The 18701-nt window shown below is 43.4% G+C and overlaps 3 pseudogenes; 2 read left to right on the forward strand and 1 right to left on the reverse strand.

The window, feature by feature from the left end:
• Window positions 1–1778: 1778 nt before the first annotated feature.
• On the reverse strand, window positions 1779–1897 carry LOC134945025 (5S ribosomal RNA; annotated as a pseudogene).
• Window positions 1898–2126: 229 nt separating this feature from the next.
• LOC134938859 (5S ribosomal RNA) lies at window positions 2127–2245 on the forward strand (annotated as a pseudogene).
• A 244-nt stretch (window positions 2246–2489) lies between these two features.
• Window positions 2490–2608, forward strand: LOC134948794 (5S ribosomal RNA; annotated as a pseudogene).
• The last annotated feature ends 16093 nt before the right edge of the window (window positions 2609–18701 follow it).

Consider the following 18701-nt stretch of genomic DNA (forward strand, 5'->3'; position numbering starts at 1 on the left):
TTAGGGAATATTTGAGACTGTGTATATTTTTACAAAAAACTGTATTGCACCTGGTCTATTATGCTTTATTTAGCAAAAATAGCTTCAAGCAGGTAGTGCTAAACAATATATATATATATATATATATGTGTGTGTGTGTACCAGGAAGGCTATCAGCGCCACAAATGCAGTATCTCAAATATTAACACTAGTGTGGGAACAATGCAATAAAGTGTAACGAGAACTGCCAGAAATAACGCACTCCCTAAAATCTACCAGGGCGTCAGCTTGTTACCTCAAATATATATAGGTACTGGTATAGGTACCTAAGATAAACAATTTTGTGAACGAAAAATGAGGTAGTAAGAAGCGACCAATGGTGCCAGACAATATCAGAGCTGAGCAGTTATATGAAAGGATAAATACAAATTTATTGCAATACAAAGCGCTAAAACAATACTGGGTAAAAAAATGTACAAGCTAAAAATACTATAAAACTCATAAAAAGGCTGAAAGACATAAAAGAAAGGACATACTGCATAAAAAATATATAGATAAAAAAATCAATTAAAAAAAGATCAGAAAAAGAAAAAAAGGAGATCAAGTATCTTAACTTTTAGTGAAGGAGGTTAGATCAAGGCAGCTCCCAACGCGTTTCGTCCTATCTGGACTTCATCAAGGGGTAATTTGAAACTAGAGACAGACCATATATATATACTCATCCTGAGGGGAAGTGATGTACGCATCACTTCCTGTAATTAGTTGACACAATTAATCATCAATGTCCAAATTACAAGCAAAATGCAAAGATAGTGTAATTCCATTGATGGGAATATTAGATAATGCAAGCGTGTTTTGAAAAACCATAGTAGAACATTAATAAAACATAAATATGATACAGAGCCGCGGACTTCCTCTCCGGGCTGTGTATGTCGTCATATCCGCCCCACGTTCGGTGTCCGATTTGTCAAAGTGCGCAAGCGTGGCTCTGTGTGGCGGAACATGTTCAAAGCTGTCAGCTCGTAACTTCTATGTAGCTGGCGGGTTCATACAGTGTCCGTACTGACGTTTACTAGGACGGAATCCACCGGTGGCCATTTTCTGTTATAGCAGAGTCCTCAGTATACAATATTTGCAGCAGCTATGTTTTTGGAGTCCATATGAACTATTTGGGAAAATTCCCTGATAGTTATTTTTCGCTTGGATCTGTTTCTTTTCCCATTCATTAGTCCGCTCCATATTGAGTATTCAATATGTGAAGATAATAAAAAGTGAGTTCAGGGGTTAGAATAGCGCAATTTAGATTTATCAAATGCACTAGAAATCCTGGTACTCCTATTGGTGTATCGTTTTATATAGTACTTCAAGTTAGCAATAAATTACTACCAGGATTATAGCTATACATATATATATATATATATATATATATATATATACATGAGTACACACATACACACACATATATATATATATATATATATATATATATATATATACAAATAGACACATACATACACATATGTACTGGACAGGTCGATTTTTAATCAATGTAAAAGTATGATAATATTCATTAAGTGAAAAAAAGGGGAAAGAGATGTAAATAAAAAAGCAAAGTGAGACCGTAGTTCAAAGTATTCAAATGGGATGCAAATCCCACTACCGCATATGGTTTAAAGGCTGTTTTTTTTTTAAATTGGGAGGTAAAAGAGGACAGCAAAACAAAGTTCTATGGTAGAGTATGTATGTATGTATGTAAACACAATTACTGCAGCATTCATCCAATGCTCTTCCAACAGCTGTGTTTACAACACCCAATCTTCCAAGGAGGTCTCCCATCCTTGTACTGGCCAGGCCCAATCCTGCTTAGCTTCCAAGATCAGACGGCATTGGGCGTCCCCGGGATGGTATGATTGTAATAATAGTGTGGAATCATGGACAAGAGCCCATAAGTGTCCGCACATACAGCTGGAATAGTAGCCCAGTCCGAGTAGTTAAAATTTAATATTTAATGATATGACATAATCTATACCTTCATCCAGATGGTTTCAACGAAGGATACGAAAAAGCACCCTTCCTGTAATGTAAGCTCTTCCCTTTTACTAGCCTCACTTTTTCTTTCATTCTGAACCGGCCCTCTGTCTCCTGATTATTACAGCCATACCACGCAGGACATGCCCAATTCCAACCGATCTTGGAAGCGAAGCAGTGTTGGGCCTGACCAGTACCTGGTTGGGGGACCTCCAGGGGAGATCAGGTGCTGTAAATTGAAAAAGATTAAACAGAGACTTCCACTCCGGAATTACTCTATCTTAAGCTTCTCCCTCCTTTTGGACCTCTAAGTGCGCCCTCCCGCCACTTTGATTTATGTAAAGTCCATCTACCTTCTCTCGGCTTTCGACCAATAGATTATGTCATATCATTAAATATAAAATTTTAACTACTCGGACTGGGCTACTATTCCAGCTGTATGTGCAGGCACTTATGGGCTCTTGTCCATGATTCCACACTATTATTACAATCATACCATCCTGGGGACGCCCAATGCCATCTGATCTTGGAAGCTAAGTAGGATTGGGCCTGGCCAGTACAAGGATGGGAGACCTCCTTGGAAGATTGGATGTTGTAAATACAGCTGTTGGAAGAGCATTGGATGAATGCTGCAGTAATTGTGTCTACATACATACTCTACCATAGAACTTTGTTTTGCTGTCCTCTTTTACCTCCCAATTTAAAAAAAAACCCAGCCTTTAAACTAGAGATGAGCGGGTTCGGTTCCTCGGAATCCGAACCCGCCCGAACTTCAGGGTTTTTTACACGGGGCCGAGCAGGCTCGGATCCTCCCGCCTTGCTCGGTTAACCCGAGCGCGCCCGAACGTCATCATCACGCTGTCGGATTCTCGCGAGGCTCGGATTCTATATAAGGAGCCGCGCGTCACCGCCATTTTTCACACGTGCATTGAGATTCATAGGGAGAGGACGTGGCTGGCGTCCTCTCCGTTTATAGAGATTCGAGAAGAGAGTGAGACAGTCTCACTAGAGAGAGACACAGTAGTAATTTTGGGGAGCATTAGGAGGAGTACTACTACTACTAGTACTTGCTGAAGTGAAGTGATAGATAGTGTGACTGTATTGTATTATCTGACTTGTGGGGGAGACACTGACAGTGGGGAGCAGTTAGAGTCTGAGAGCAGGACTCAGGACTCAGGAGTACATACTACATATAACGTACAGTGCACACTTTTGCTGCCAGAGTGCCACACCAGTATAATATATATTGTGATTGTATGCTTAGGAGTACTACTTGCAAGTTGCTGATAGTGTGACCAGTGACCTGACCACCAGTTTAATAATCACCACCAGTTTAATTATATATATATATATATATATATATATATAATTGTATATAATTAATATATATATAATATTATAATTGTATACCACCTACCCGTGTTTTTTTTTTTTCTTTCTTCTTTATACATACTACTATAGTAGCTTACTGTAGCAGTCTGCGGTGCTGCTGAGCTGACAGTGTCCAGCAGGTCCGTCATCAGTCATTACATAATAAATATATATACCTGTCCGGCTGCAGTACTAGTGATATTATATATACATATATATATTGATTTCATATCATTATCATCCAGTCTATATTAGCAGCAGACACAGTACGTTAGTCCACGGCTGTAGCTACCTCTGTGTCGGCACTCGGCAGTCCATCCATAATTGTATACCACCTACCCGTGGTTTTTTTTTTTTCTTTCTTCTTGATACATACTACTATAGTAGCTTACTGTAGCAGTCTGCGGTGCTGCTGAGCTGACAGTGTCCAGCAGGTCCGTCATCAGTCATCATTACCTAATAAATATATATCTACCTGTCCGGCTGCAGTACTAGTGATATATATACATATATATATTGATTTCATATCATTATCATCCAGTCTATATTAGCAGCAGACACAGTACGTTAGTCCATGGCTGTAGCTACCTCTGTGTCGGCACTCGGCAGTCCATCCATAATTGTATACCACCTACCCGTGGTTTTTTTTTTTTCTTTCTTCTTGATACATACTACTATAGTAGCTTACTGTAGCAGTCTGCGGTGCTGCTGAGCTGACAGTGTCCAGCAGGTCCGTCATCAGTCATCATTACCTAATAAATATATATCTACCTGTCCGGCTGCAGTACTAGTGATATTATATATACATATATATATTGATTTCATATCATTATCATCCAGTCTATATTAGTTGTGCCTATTAAAATATGGAGAACAAAAATGTTGAGGTTCCAAAATTAGGGAAAGATCAAGATCCACTTCCACCTCGTGCTGAAGCTGCTGCCACTAGTCATGGCCGAGACGATGAAATGCCAGCAACGTCGTCTGCCAAGGACGATGCCCAATGTCATAGTACAGAGCATGTCAAATCCAAAACACCAAATATCAGTAAAAAAAGGACTCCAAAACCTAAAATAAAATTGTCGGAGGAGAAGCGTAAACTTGCCAATATGCCATTTACCACACGGAGTGGCAAGGAACGGCTGAGGCCCTGGCCTATGTTCATGGCTAGTGGTTCAGCTTCACATGAGGATGGAAGCACTCAGCCTCTCGCTAGAAAAATGAAAAGACTCAAGCTGGCAAAAGCAGTAGCACCGCAAAGAACTGTGCGTTCTTCGAAATCCCAAATCCACAAGGAGAGTCCGACTCCAATTGTGTCGGTTGCGATGCCTGACCTTCCCAACACTGGACGTGAAGAGCATGCGCCTTCCACCATTTGCACGCCCCCTGCAAGTGCTGGAAGGAGCACCCGCAGTCCAGTTCCTGATAGTCAGATTGAAGATGTCAGTGTTGAAGTACACCAGGATGAGGAGGATATGGGTGTTGCTGGCGCTGGGGAGAAAATTGACCAGGAGGATTCTGATGGTGAGGTGGTTTGTTTAAGTCAGGCACCCGGGGAGACACCTGTTGTCCGTGGGAGGAATATGGCCACTGACATGCCTGGTGAAAATACCAAAAAAATCAGCTCTTCGGTGTGGAAGTATTTCAACAGAAATGCGGACAACAGGTGTCAAGCCGTGTGTTGCCTTTGTCAAGCTGTAATAAGTAGGGGTAAGGACGTTAACCACCTCGGAACATCCTCCCTTATACGTCACCTGCAGCGCATTCATAATAAGTCAGTGACAAGTTCAAAAACTTTGGGTGACAGCGGAAGCAGTCCACTGACCAGTAAATCCCTTCCTCTTGTAACCAAGCTCACGCAAACCACCCCACCAACTCCCTCAGTGTCAATTTCCTCCTTCCCCAGGAATGCCAATAGTCCTGCAGGCCATGTCACTGGCAATTCTGACGATTCCTCTCCTGCCTGGGATTCCTCCGATGCATCCTTGCGTGTAACACCTACTGCTGCTGGCGCTGCTGTTGTTGCTGCTGGGAGTCGATGGTCATCCCAGAGGGGAAGTCGTAAGACCACTTTTACTACTTCCACCAAGCAATTGACTGTCCAACAGTCCTTTGCGAGGAAGATGAAATATCACAGCAGTCATCCTACTGCAAAGCGGATAACTGAGGCCTTGGCATCCTGGGTGGTGAGAAACGTGGTTCCGGTATCCATCATTACTGTAGAGCCAACTAGAGACTTGTTGGAGGTACTGTGTCCCCGGTACCAAATACCATCTAGGTTCCATTTCTCTAGGCAGGCGATACCGAAAATTTACACAGACCTCAGAAAAAGAGTCACCAGTGTCCTAAAAAATGCAGCTGTACCCAATGTCCACTTAACCACGGACATGTGGACAAGTGGAGCAGGGCAGGGTCAGGACTATATGACTGTGACAGCCCACTGGGTAGATGTATGGACTCCCGCCGCAAGAACAGCAGCGGCGGCACCAGTAGCAGCATCTCGCAAATGCCAACTCTTTCCTAGGCAGGCTACGCTTTGTATCACCGGTTTCCAGAATACGCACACAGCTGAAAACCTCTTACGGCAACTGAGGAAGATCATCGCGGAATGGCTTACCCCAATTGGACTCTCCTGTGGATTTGTGGCATCGGACAACGCCAGCAATATTGTGTGTGCATTAAATATGGGCAAATTCCAGCACGTCCCATGTTTTGCACATACCTTGAATTTGGTGGTGCAGAATTTTTTTAAAAACGACAGGGGCGTGCAAGAGATGCTGTCGGTGGCCAGAAGAATTGCGGGACACTTTCGGCGTACAGGCACCACGTACAGAAGACTGGAGCACCACCAAAAACAACTGAACCTGCCCTGCCATCATCTGAAGCAAGAAGTGGTAACGAGGTGGAATTCAACCCTCTATATGCTTCAGAGGTTGGAGGAGCAGCAAAAGGCCATTCAAGCCTATACAATTGAGCACGATATAGGAGGTGGAATGCACCTGTCTCAAGCGCAGTGGAGAATGATTTCAACGTTGTGCAAGGTTCTGCTGCCCTTTGAACTTGCCACACGTGAAGTCAGTTCAGACACTGCCAGCCTGAGTCAGGTCATTCCCCTCATCAGGCTTTTGCAGAAGAAGCTGGAGACATTGAAGGAGGAGCTAACACGGAGCGATTCCGCTAGGCATGTGGGACTTGTGGATGGAGCCCTTAATTTGCTTAACAAGGATTCACGGGTGGTCAATCTGTTGAAATCAGAGCACTACATTTTGGCCACCGTGCTCGATCCTAGATTTAAAGCCTACCTTGGATCTCTCTTTCCGGCAGACACAAGTCTGCTGGGGTTGAAAGACCTGCCCTCCCACAAGTGTGTACTCCGAAAGAGTGTTTAGTGCCGCCGCTCACCTTGTCAGCAATCGGCGTACGAGGTTACATCCAGAAAATGTGGAGAAGATGATGTTCATTAAAATGAATTATAATCAATTCCTCCGTGGAGACATTGACCAGCAGCAATTGCCTCCACAAAGTACACAGGGAGCTGAGATGGTGGATTCCAGTGGGGACGAATTGATAATCTGTGAGGAGGGGGATGTACACGGTGATATATCGGAGGATGATGATGAGGTGGACATCTTGCCTCTGTAGAGCCAGTTTGTGCAAGGAGAGATTAATTGCTTCTTTTTTGGTGGGGGTCCAAACCATCCCGTCATTTCAGTCACAGTCGTGTGGCAGACCCTGTCACTGAAATGATGGGTTGGTTAAAGTGTGCATGTCCTGTTTATACAACATAAGGGTGGGTGGGAGGGCCCAAGGACAATTCCATCTTGCACCTCTTTTTTCTTTAATTTTTCTTTGCGTCATGTGCTGTTTGTGGAGTGTTTTTTGGAAGGGCCATCCTGCGTGACACTGCAGTGCCACTCCTAGATGGGCCCGGTGTTTGTGTCGGCCACTAGGGTCGCTTATCTTACTCACACAGCTACCTCATTGCGCCTCTTTTTTTCTTTGCGTCATGTGCTGTTTGGGGAGTGTTTTTTGGAAGGGCCATCCTGCGTGACACTGCAGTGCCACTCCTAGATGGGCCCGGTGTTTGTGTCGGCCACTAGGGTCGCTTATCTTACTCACACAGCTACCTCATTGCGCCTCTTTTTTTCTTTGCGTCATGTGCTGTTTGGGGAGTGTTTTTTGGAAGGGCCATCCTGCGTGACACTGCAGTGCCACTCCTAGATGGGCCCGGTGTTTGTGTCGGCCACTAGGGTCGCTTATCTTACTCACACAGCTACCTCATTGCGCCTCTTTTTTTCTTTGCGTCATTTGCTGTTTGTGGAGTGTTTTTTGGAAGGGCCATCCTGCGTGACACTGCAGTGCCACTCCTAGATGGGCCCGGTGTTTGTGTCGGCCACTAGGGTCGCTTATCTTACTCACACAGCTACCTCATTGCGCCTCTTTTTTTCTTTGCGTCATGTGCTGTTTGGGGAGTGTTTTTTGGAAGGGCCATCCTGCGTGACACTGCAGTGCCACTCCTAGATGGGCCCGGTGTTTGTGTCGGCCACTAGGGTCGCTTATCTTACTCACACAGCTACCTCATTGCGCCTCTTTTTTTCTTTGCGTCATGTGCTGTTTGGGGAGTGTTTTTTGGAAGGGCCATCCTGCGTGACACTGCAGTGCCACTCCTAGATGGGCCCGGTGTTTGTGTCGGCCACTAGGGTCGCTTATCTTACTCACACAGCTACCTCATTGCGCCTCTTTTTTTCTTTGCGTCATGTGCTGTTTGTGGAGTGTTTTTTGGAAGGGCCATCCTGCGTGACACTGCAGTGCCACTCCTAGATGGGCCCGGTGTTTGTGTCGGCCACTAGGGTCGCTTATCTTACTCACACAGCTACCTCATTGCGCCTCTTTTTTTCTTTGCGTCATGTGCTGTTTGTGGAGTGTTTTTTGGAAGGGCCATCCTGCGTGACACTGCAGTGCCACTCCTAGATGGGCCCGGTGTTTGTGTCGGCCACTAGGGTCGCTTATCTTACTCACACAGCTACCTCATTGCGCCTCTTTTTTTCTTTGCGTCATGTGCTGTTTGGGGAGTGTTTTTTGGAAGGGCCATCCTGCGTGACACTGCAGTGCCACTCCTAGATGGGCCAGGTGTTTGTGTCGGCCACTAGGGTCGCTTAGCTTAGTCATCCAGCGACCTCGGTGCAAATTTTAGGACTAAAAATAATATTGTGAGGTGTGAGGTATTCAGAATAGACTGAAAATGAGTGGAAATTATGGTTTTTGAGGTTAATAATACTTTGGGATCAAAATGACCCCCAAATTCTATGATTTAAGCTGTTTTTTAGGTTTTTTGGAAAAAAACACCCGAATCCAAAACACACCCGAATCCGACAAAAAAAATTCGGTGAGGTTTTCCCAAAACGCGGTCGAACCCAAAACACGGCCGCGGAACCGAACCCAAAACCAAAACACAAAACCCAAAAAATTTCCGGCGCTCATCTCTACTTTAAACCATATGCGGTAGTGGGATTTGCATCCCATTTGAATACTTTGAACTACGGTCTCACTTTGCTTTTTTATTTTCATCTCTTTCCCCTTTTTTTTCACCTAATGAATATTATCATACTTTTACATTGATTAAAAATCGACTTGTCCAGTACATATGTGTATGTATGTGTCTATTTGTATATATATATATATATATATATGTGTGTGTATGTGTGTACTCGTATATATATATATATATATATGTTTATCTATAATCCTGGTAGTAATTTATTACTAACTTGAATTACTATATAAAACGATACACCAATAGAAGTACCAGGATTTCTAGTGCATTTGATAAATCTAAATTGCGCTATTCTAACCCCTGAACTCACTTTTTGTTATCTTCACATATTGAATACTCGATATGGAGCGGACTAATGAATGGGAAAAGAAACAGATCCAAGCGAAAAATAACTATCAGGGAATTTTCCCAAATAGTTCATATGGACTCCAAAAACATGGCCGCAGCAAGTATTGGATACTGAGGACTCTGCTATAACAGAAAATGGCCACCGGTGGATTCCGTCCTAGTAAACATCAGTACGGGCACTGTATGAACCCGCCAGCTACATAGAAGTTACGTGCTGACAGCTTTGAACATGTTCCGCCACACAGAGCCCACGCATGCGCACTTTGACAAATTGGACACCGGATGTGGGGCTGATATGACGACATACACAGCCCGGGCAGGAAGTCCGCGGCTCTGTATCATATTTATGTTTTATTAATGTTCTACTATGGTTTTTCAAAACACGCTTGCATTATCTAATATTCCCATCAATGGAATTACACTATCTTTGCATTTTGCTTGTCATTTGGACATTGATGATTAATTGTGTCAATTAATTACAGGTAGTGATGCGTACATCACTTCCCCTCAGGATGAGTATATATATATATATGGTCTGTCTCTAGTTTCAAATTACCCCTTGATGAAGTCCAGATAAGACGAAATGCGTTGGGTGCTGCCTTGATCTAACCTCCTTCACTAAAAGTTAAGATACTTGATCTCCTTTTTTTCTTTTTCTGATCTTTTTTTAATTGATTTTTTTATCTATATATTTTTTATGCAGTATGTCCTTTCTTTTATGTCTTTCAGCCTTTTTATGAGTTTTATAGTATTTTGAGCTTGTACATTTTTTACCCAGTATTGTTTTAGTGCTTTGTATTGCAATAAATTTGTATTTATCCTTTCATATAACTGCTCAGCTCTGATATTGTCTGGCACCATTGGTCGCTTCTTACTACCTAATTTTTCGTTCACTATATCATATATATATTAGGGAGGCCAATCCCGGGATCGGGATCGGCGGGATCCCGGGATTTGGGCCCAAAAATGCCGGGATTTGAATCCCGGGATTGGAGTCTCCAATCCCGGGATTCACGGGATTAGAGTGCGCATGCGCAGTTTTGCCGGACAGCGCTGAGCACTATAGCACAGAGCTGCCCGGCTGTCAGCGATGTAGTTACATCAGCTATGGACACACACACACACTGACCGCGCTGGCGGCATTTCAAACGTAGCGCCGGCCGCCAGCCAATCAGAGCTGGCAGACCGGCAGCCAATCAGGGAAGCGGCAGCAGCCGCGGCCCCTGATTGGCTGCCGGGCTGCCAGTTCTGACTGGCTGGCGGCCAGCGCCATGTTTGAAATGCTGCCAGCGCGGTCAGTGTGTGTGTGTGTGTCCATAGCTGGTGCCCGCGGCCCGCCCGTAAGTAGTAAGTATTATCGCTACCTACACCCACACTCTCTGCTCCTGACATCCTCCCTCTGCTCGCTACACCCACCGGCACCTTCCCTTCCTGTACCTTACATGCTCACTACACACCCACCCTCCCACTGCTCCCTACACCCACTCTCCCGCTGCTCCCTACACCCACCCTCCCGCTGCTCCCTACACCCACCCTCCTGCTGCTCCCTACACCCACTCTCCCGCTGCTCCCTACACCCACCCTCCCTTCCTGTTCCTTACATGCTCCCTACACCCACCCTCCCTTGCTCCCTACATCCACCCTGCGTTGCTGCCCTCCACATATACTTTCCCTGCTCCCTACACTGCTCCCTACACTGATCCCTACTGCAATCCCGGGATCCCGGAATTGAGCATTTTTCAATCCCGAATCCCGGGATTGAAAAAATGCCCCGGGATTTGCCTCCCTAATATATATATATATACATATATATATATATTTTTTATTATTTAGTCAAAGATATATATATATATATATATATATATATATATATATATATAAACACCACACTTTTTACCAATCAGCAAATAATGACAAGTGTCATTGCCCTCCACCACAACATTTGAGAGGTGTTTGCTCCGCTGATGCCTCTGTAATAGATCATTTTACTTCTGCAGAGAAAAATATTTTTTTTTCCAGTTTAAGAGTTTCCAAAATCTCATGCCACATGTAGTGAGGGTGTGGCTCTGAAAGTGCTGTCAAATAAAAAGTGGGAATACTTAAATATTTTGTTAAAGGGCTCACTAAGTTTTAGTTACACCCCAGACTGCTGGACTCGTGGATTTCTGTTTGCACCCCATAGGGCTGCACACAAAAATCCATGAGTCAAGGGTGAAATCAAGCTGTGAGTGGGCAAATTCAGCTGCTTTTGCTGGTGTTTCTGCACTATCACAATGGCAACTCGCCCCTTCGCTCCTAACCGAATTGCAGCCTATATGTTTTGTCTTGTAATAGATGTAAGTTTTCTAAAACCACCTTGGGGTATATTTCCTAAAAATCGTATTTGGGCCGATTTGATGGGAGTTTAAACTCGATTTTTATTGGACGTATTTTGCTGTAACTTTTTTAATCCATTTTCGGGAATTTACTAAGCTGCCGAGTTTTGGCTTTTCGTACCTTCTGATGTCGATGTGATTCGTATTGTCGGGCAGTGTTTTACGGGAGTGATTAGTAAAACACTGCTGGACATAACACAATGAAGTCCGGCCAGATCATTGAGATTCGTGCAGGGCTTCATTGTGCACATCATCTGAAGTGTTTAAACAGTTAAAAATGTAAAAAAAATTGCGTGGGGTCCCCCCTTCTATATATAACCAGCCTCGGGCTCTTTGAGCCGGTCAAGGTTGTAAAAATACAGGGGGAAAAATTGCATAGGGTCCCCCCATATTTGTACAACCAGAACTGGGCTCTGCATCCGGTCCTGGTTCAAAAATTATGGGGGTCAAAAGATGTCGGGGTCCCCCATATTTTTTAAACCAGCACCTGACTCCACTAGCCAGAGAGATAATGCCACAGCCGGGGGACACTTTTATATAGGTCCCTGCGGCTGTGGCATTACCCCCCCAACTAGTCACCCCTGTCTGGGGTTCCCTGGAGGAGTGGGTACCCCTTAAATCAAGGGGTCCCCCCTCCAGGCAATCAAGGACCAGTGGTGAAGCCCGAGGCTGTCCCCCCCATCCCTGGGCTGTGGATGGGGGGCTGATAGCCTTTGTGTAAATAAAAGAGTATTTTTTGTGGTAGAACTACAAGTCCCAGCAAGCCTCCCCCACAAGCTGGTACTTGGAGAACCACAAGTACCAGCATGCGGGGAAATAATGAGCCCGCTGGTACCTGTAGTTCTACAACAACAAAAATACCAAAAAAAACCCACAAGACACACACCGTGAAAGTAACATTTTATTCAGACACACTTACACACTCACATACTTACCTACCTCCAACGCCAAGATTCACGTCCACTTGTCCATGTAGAATCCACGGGGAACCTGTAAAAATAAAATTATACTTACAACCAATCCAGTGTAGATCTGTCCTCTTCTTATCCGACGTAATCCAGGGACTTTACTAAAATAATAAAACAAAAACCTGATCCATGCACTTAAAGCCTTTCCCCGAATGCCAGGACCCCCCGTGACTTCTGTCACTGAAGATCCCGCCAGCCAATCAGGGAGCGTCATGTCATGGCGCTCTCCTGATTGGCTGTGCGCTCCTGGCCTGTCAATCAGGATGAGTGCACTGGCTAGACTGGAGCTTAGCGCAGCTCCATTCTACCCAATGATGGGAACTTTGTGGTCTGCGGTTATCTGCGAAATTAATTGGGGTCACCTACAAGAGAGATTTTTGCTGGGTATACACCTGATTTAATCCACATCTCCATACAGTATGTCTGACCAGACATCACAACTGGGCAGGCATTTAAAATTGTCTGCCCAGTTGTGATGTCATTTTTGGCGGTTCCTGTGGCCACATTACAGATCAGCTAGCGGGTCGCCTGTACACACAGACAGATTTACCAATATATCTGCTGCCGGCTGAGCTGATATGTCTGTGAATGATGTCGTTCACAGACACATCAGCTGTACACACCCACCGATGCAGTAATAATATTATAATATAATATAATATTATTATAATATATTATTATAGTAATTATTATAATATATATTATAATAATTATTATTATAATATTATAATATAATATATATAATAATATAATATTTTGTTGGCTGTACAAATGATATATCGCATATTGTGTACCCAACCTAAAGGGTGCGGGTGACTTTAGTCTTTGGGCCTGATTTAGATTTGTAAGCATATGGGCAAAGACCATGTTGCACTGCAGGCGGGGCAGAGATACAGTGGTGTTTGAAAGTTTGTGAACCCTTCAGAATTTTCTTCTGAAATTTGACCTAAAACTACTTCAGATTTTTACACAAGTCCTTAGAGTAGATAAAGAGAACCAAATCAAGCAAATGAGACAAAAAAAATTAGACGTGCTAATTTTTATATTGAGGAAAATGGTCCAATATCACATATCTGTGAGTGGCAAAAGTATGAGAACCCTTGCTTTCAGTATCTTATATGAACCCTTGTGCAGCAATAAATGCATGTAAACATTTCCAGTAATTGTTGATTAGTCCTAAACATTGGTTTGGAGGAAATTTACCCCATTCTTCCATACAAAACACCTTCAACTCTGTTATATTGGTTGATTTCCTCCCATGAACTGCTCGCTTCACGTCCTTCCACAACATTTCAATTGGATTAAGGTCAGGAAGTTGACTTGGCTATTCCAAAACTTTTAATTTATTCTTCTTTAACCATTTTTTGGTTGAATGACTTGTGTGCTTTGGGTTGTGGTCTTGCTGCATGACCCACGTTCTCTTGAGATGCAGATCATGAACAGATGTCCTGACATTTTCCTTTAGAATATTCTGGTATACTTCAGAATTAATTGTCTCATCAATTATGGCAAGTCGTCCTTGGCCAGATACAGCAAAACAGGCCCAAACCATGATACCACCACCGCCGTGTTTCACAGATGGCATGAGGTTTTTATGTTGGACTGCAATGTTCTCCTTTCTCCAAACATAACGCTTCTCATTTAAACCAAAAAGTTCTATTTTATGCTCATCTCTCCACAAAACATTGTTCCAATAGCCTTCTGGCTTGTCCAGGTGATCTTTAGCAAACTGCAGATGGGCAGCAATGTTCTTTTTGGAGATTAGCTGTGTTTTTCTTGTAATCCTGCCATGCACGCCATTGCTATTCATGATGGTTTTAAAGGTGGACTTATGAATATTAACAGTAGCTAATATGAGAAAGGCCTTCAGTTGCTTAGAGGATATCATGGTTTCCTTTGTGACCTTGCAAACTATTAGACACCTTGCTCTTGACGTGATCTTTGTTTATCTACCACTCCTGAGGAGGGTAATAGTATTCTGGAATTGTCTCCATTTATATGCAATCTGTCTGACTGCTGATTGGTCCAAACTCTTTAGAGATGGTTTTCTAACCTTTTACAGCTTGATGAGCATCAACAACTCTTCTGAGGTCCTCAGAAATTTCCTTTGTTCGTACACTTCCACAAACATGTGTTGTCAACATCAGACTTTGAAAGATTCCTGTTCTTTTAAACAGACAGGTTGTGCACCAGGGCTGTAACTAGGTGTGTGTGGAGGGGGCACCGCACATAGCGCTGCAGGGTAGGGGGCGCAGTTGGCAGCAATTGTCAATTATTTGTTTTAATTACTGTTCACTTGCAGCTTTCCCCATTTTTAAAGCCCAGCATCTCCATGAACTCAACTTGAGAATTCTTTGTTATTCAGTCACACTGTCATTTATTACATTTCAAGATGTTGAGATACCCAGGATTCTAACCCATTGCCTGTGGCAGTCATACACTCTATTCATTGAGCTATCTGCCCTTACATAGAAAGGTAGATAATTCTAAGCTAGAGAATTCTAACTATTTGAAGCTTACCTTGTACTTTGTGAAAATAATTACCAGCATTGTGGCTGGGCAGATCTATGCAGTGTGTGGATGAAAGGTATTGGATGTGTGGCTGCACACTACATAGATCTGCTCAGATGCAATGCTGATTTTTTTTTTTTTTTTACAACGTACCCGTAGCTTCATATTCTATAGTGTTCATCATTTTGATGCAGGATCAAATAGCTCAATAAGTAGGGTGTTTGATTAGAATTCAGCAGGTTACAGGTTGGAATCCTGGGTATGGCAGCATATTGAAATAGGTTATTAATAAAGGGTATTGTAACGGTATCTGGTCTCTAGGTCGACAGGGTCTATAGGTTGACATGTTCTAGGTCAAAAGGTCGACATGAGTTTTTCACTATTTTTTCTTTTTTTGATTTTTTTTCATACTTAACGATCCACGTGGACTACGATTGGGAAAGTGAGGCACCTTGTCCGAAGCTTGCGAGCCATGCGAGGGGACACAGTGCACTAATTGGGGTTCCTGGTCACTGTACGGAGAAAACAACATAAAAAATATATAAAAAGCTCATGTCGACCTTTTGACCTGTCGACCTAGAATCCCTGTCGACCTAGTTACTGGGAACCAATACTGGTCGACCTAGACACTGTTGACCTAAGTGTGGTCGACCTTCCATACCACACCCATTGTAACTAAAAAAACGACAAGCTCTCAAGTTAAGTGCATGAATGTGGTATAAAGAGTATTTGAGTGTTAGGGGTAAATTTACTAAGATGGTAGTTCTATTTAAGATGGGATGTTGCCATGCCCCTTCCCCACGAGGCATGCGCCTTATGGTGGTCATTCCGAGTTGTACGCTCGTTGCCGTTTTTCGCAAGGGAGCGATTAGGTGGAAAATGCGCATGCGCATGGTACGCAGTAATTTAACACAAAACTTTGGAGATTTGCACAAGCTCGAGCGACGTTTTTTCTTCGCTCGAGTGATCGTAGTGTGATTGACAGGAAGTGGGTGTTTCTGGGAGGTAACTGGCCGTTTTCAGGGAGTGTGCTAAAAAACGCAGGCATGCCAGGTAAAAACGCAGGAGTGGCTGGAGAAACGGGGGAGTGGCTGGCCAAAAGAAGGGCATGTGTGTGACGTCAGAACCAGGAACTAAACGGACTGAGGTGATCGCAATCTAGGAGTAGGTCTGGAGCTACTCAGAAACTGCAAATAATTATTTAGTAGCAATTCTGCTAATCTTTCGTTCGCAATTCTGCTAAGCTAAGATACACTCCCAGAGGGCGTTGGCCTAGCGTTTGCAATGCTGCTAAAATCAGCTAGCGAGCGAACAACTCGGAATGACCACCTATGGTACTATTGGAAAAACAGGAGGGATGGGCGGGTACAAATGCTCTCTCATGCACAGGGCACAAAAAAGTCTAGTTATGGCTCTGTTGTCCACTCACACCTGATGGTCATTGTATAGATTGAAAATACCTGACTCTAATTTCACCTTCAAAATATCTGCTAAGCCTACAGGTTCACATACTTTTGCCACTCACAGATATGTGATATTGGATCATTTTCGTCAATAAAAAGTCAAGGTCAAATTTCAGCAGAAATATAGGAAATTCTGAAGGGTTCATAAACTTTCAAGCACCACTGTAGTAAAATGTGCAAAGAGATTTACATATTGGCGGGGTGTGTCCAAAGTGAAATCTAAATGTGAATGTAAAAATAAAGCTATCTAACATTTGTGTGCTACATGCAAAAGCAGCCAGTATTTATCCTGCACAGAAAAAAATATAAATGTATATGCTCCCTTTGCATGGCAACATGGTTTATTCCAGACTCAAAGTTTCTTGTTTTTTTTTTTGCTCTTCTTACAAATCTGAATCAGGCCCTCCATGTGTTAAGTATACTTAACTGACATATGAATGAAACTGACCCACATATTCAAGTGCAAAGCATACTTACCTACTTCCTGGCTGCTCTCTCCGGGAGAGAGCAGCTAGGTCGGCTCTGCAGGGGGTGGGGCATGGCAATGATAAGCAGAGGGGGCGTCACAGGGGTGGAGCGGAGGAGTTACGGAGCTGTGGTTACAGCGTCATGTTATTTAACAAGAATCGCGTCATCGACTGCCCGGACCACCCACTTTAGTCACTAAGAGGGGGGCTGGACTGGGGGGACCAGAAGAATCGGGAAACTTCTTGCATGCTCTTCCGGGGGCCGGGAGGGTCACACGATTTTCGGGAGCATCTCGGCCATTCCGGGAGAGTAGGCAAGTATGGTGCAAAAGGATATCAGTATGATATATGCTCAGCTCAAAATAAAGGTGCAACTTATGCACAGTGTGATACATTTTCTGCAAATTACATTTGTTTGTTGTGAAAACAGATTTATGTTTAACTCTAAATCAGGTTTTCTGTATACAAATTAATTTACATTCACAATTCTTAATCTTAATGATAAAAACTTGAAGGAAGCATAAATGATGCAATAAACATAAACACTGATTAGTGTGTGAGATAATTGGACATATTTTTACAATTCACTCCTTGGTAGCTTTCCAGAGCTATTTATAAACAGTTGTTCTGCTTTTATTTTTATGCAGTCTGTGCATCATTGCTGCTGAGGAAGAAAATTTAGTTATTTCCAATGACATTTACATGTTGCTATCAGTTTTGTTTGTAGAGTTGCCTATCCTATAGGTGACTGCCCTTCTAATTGGTTGCAGCTGTGTAACTATGGCGACAAAGGAAATTGTTGATATTAACCTCAACCACAGAAGTTTTTCTCTGTATTATTTGAATGTGCATTCCAGACACACCCTCAACCTCCCTCACAATTCCTTAGCTTTAGGGAGACCCAAATAACTTTGTTTATGGAGAAAATATAACTACAATACTACTGATTGTTACATAAGACAGCTTGAAGGAAGCAAGGTATGTACACACTTGTATTTCATTCATAAGACATATAGATTTCTGCTGGTGGGGGGGGGGGTGTGCAGAACTGATCTATATTTTAAGATTTTGGAAGTTCATGAGCAAACACCTACAGATGCAACATTAAGCATTTATCATGTCCAGAGTGGGGTGGGTTTGGGTGGGCCGGGGTCAGTTTGGGAGGAGAAAAAATGGTCTCCATTCGGTGCACACAGCTGCAAAGCACATTATTCACAGCAACTGTGAGCAGAGCGGGGTGTGGCCACATCGCCGCAACTGGTCACACCCCTTTTCTATCACTGTGGTTTGCTTGATTTCTCAGCTTACTAATTATGTCTGGCCCAGTACTCTTTGGGCCAAATGTAGGCCCTCATTCCGAGTTGTTCGCTCGCTAGCTGCTTTTAGCAGCATTGCACACGCTAAGCCGCCGCCCTCTGGGAGTGTATCTTAGCATAGCAGAATTGCGAACGAAAGATTAGCAGATTTGCGAATAGAAAATTCTTAGCAGTTTCTGAGTAGCTCCAGACTTACTCAGCCATTGCGATCAGTTCAGTCAGTTTCGTTCCTGGTTTGACGTCACAAACACACCCAGCGTTCGCCCAGACACTCCCCCAATTCTTCAGACACTCCCGCGTTTTTCCCAGAAACGCCAGCGT

This window comes from Pseudophryne corroboree, chromosome 1 (assembly GCF_028390025.1).
Source record: "Pseudophryne corroboree isolate aPseCor3 chromosome 1, aPseCor3.hap2, whole genome shotgun sequence".
In the NCBI taxonomy this organism is placed as follows: domain Eukaryota; kingdom Metazoa; phylum Chordata; class Amphibia; order Anura; family Myobatrachidae; genus Pseudophryne; species Pseudophryne corroboree.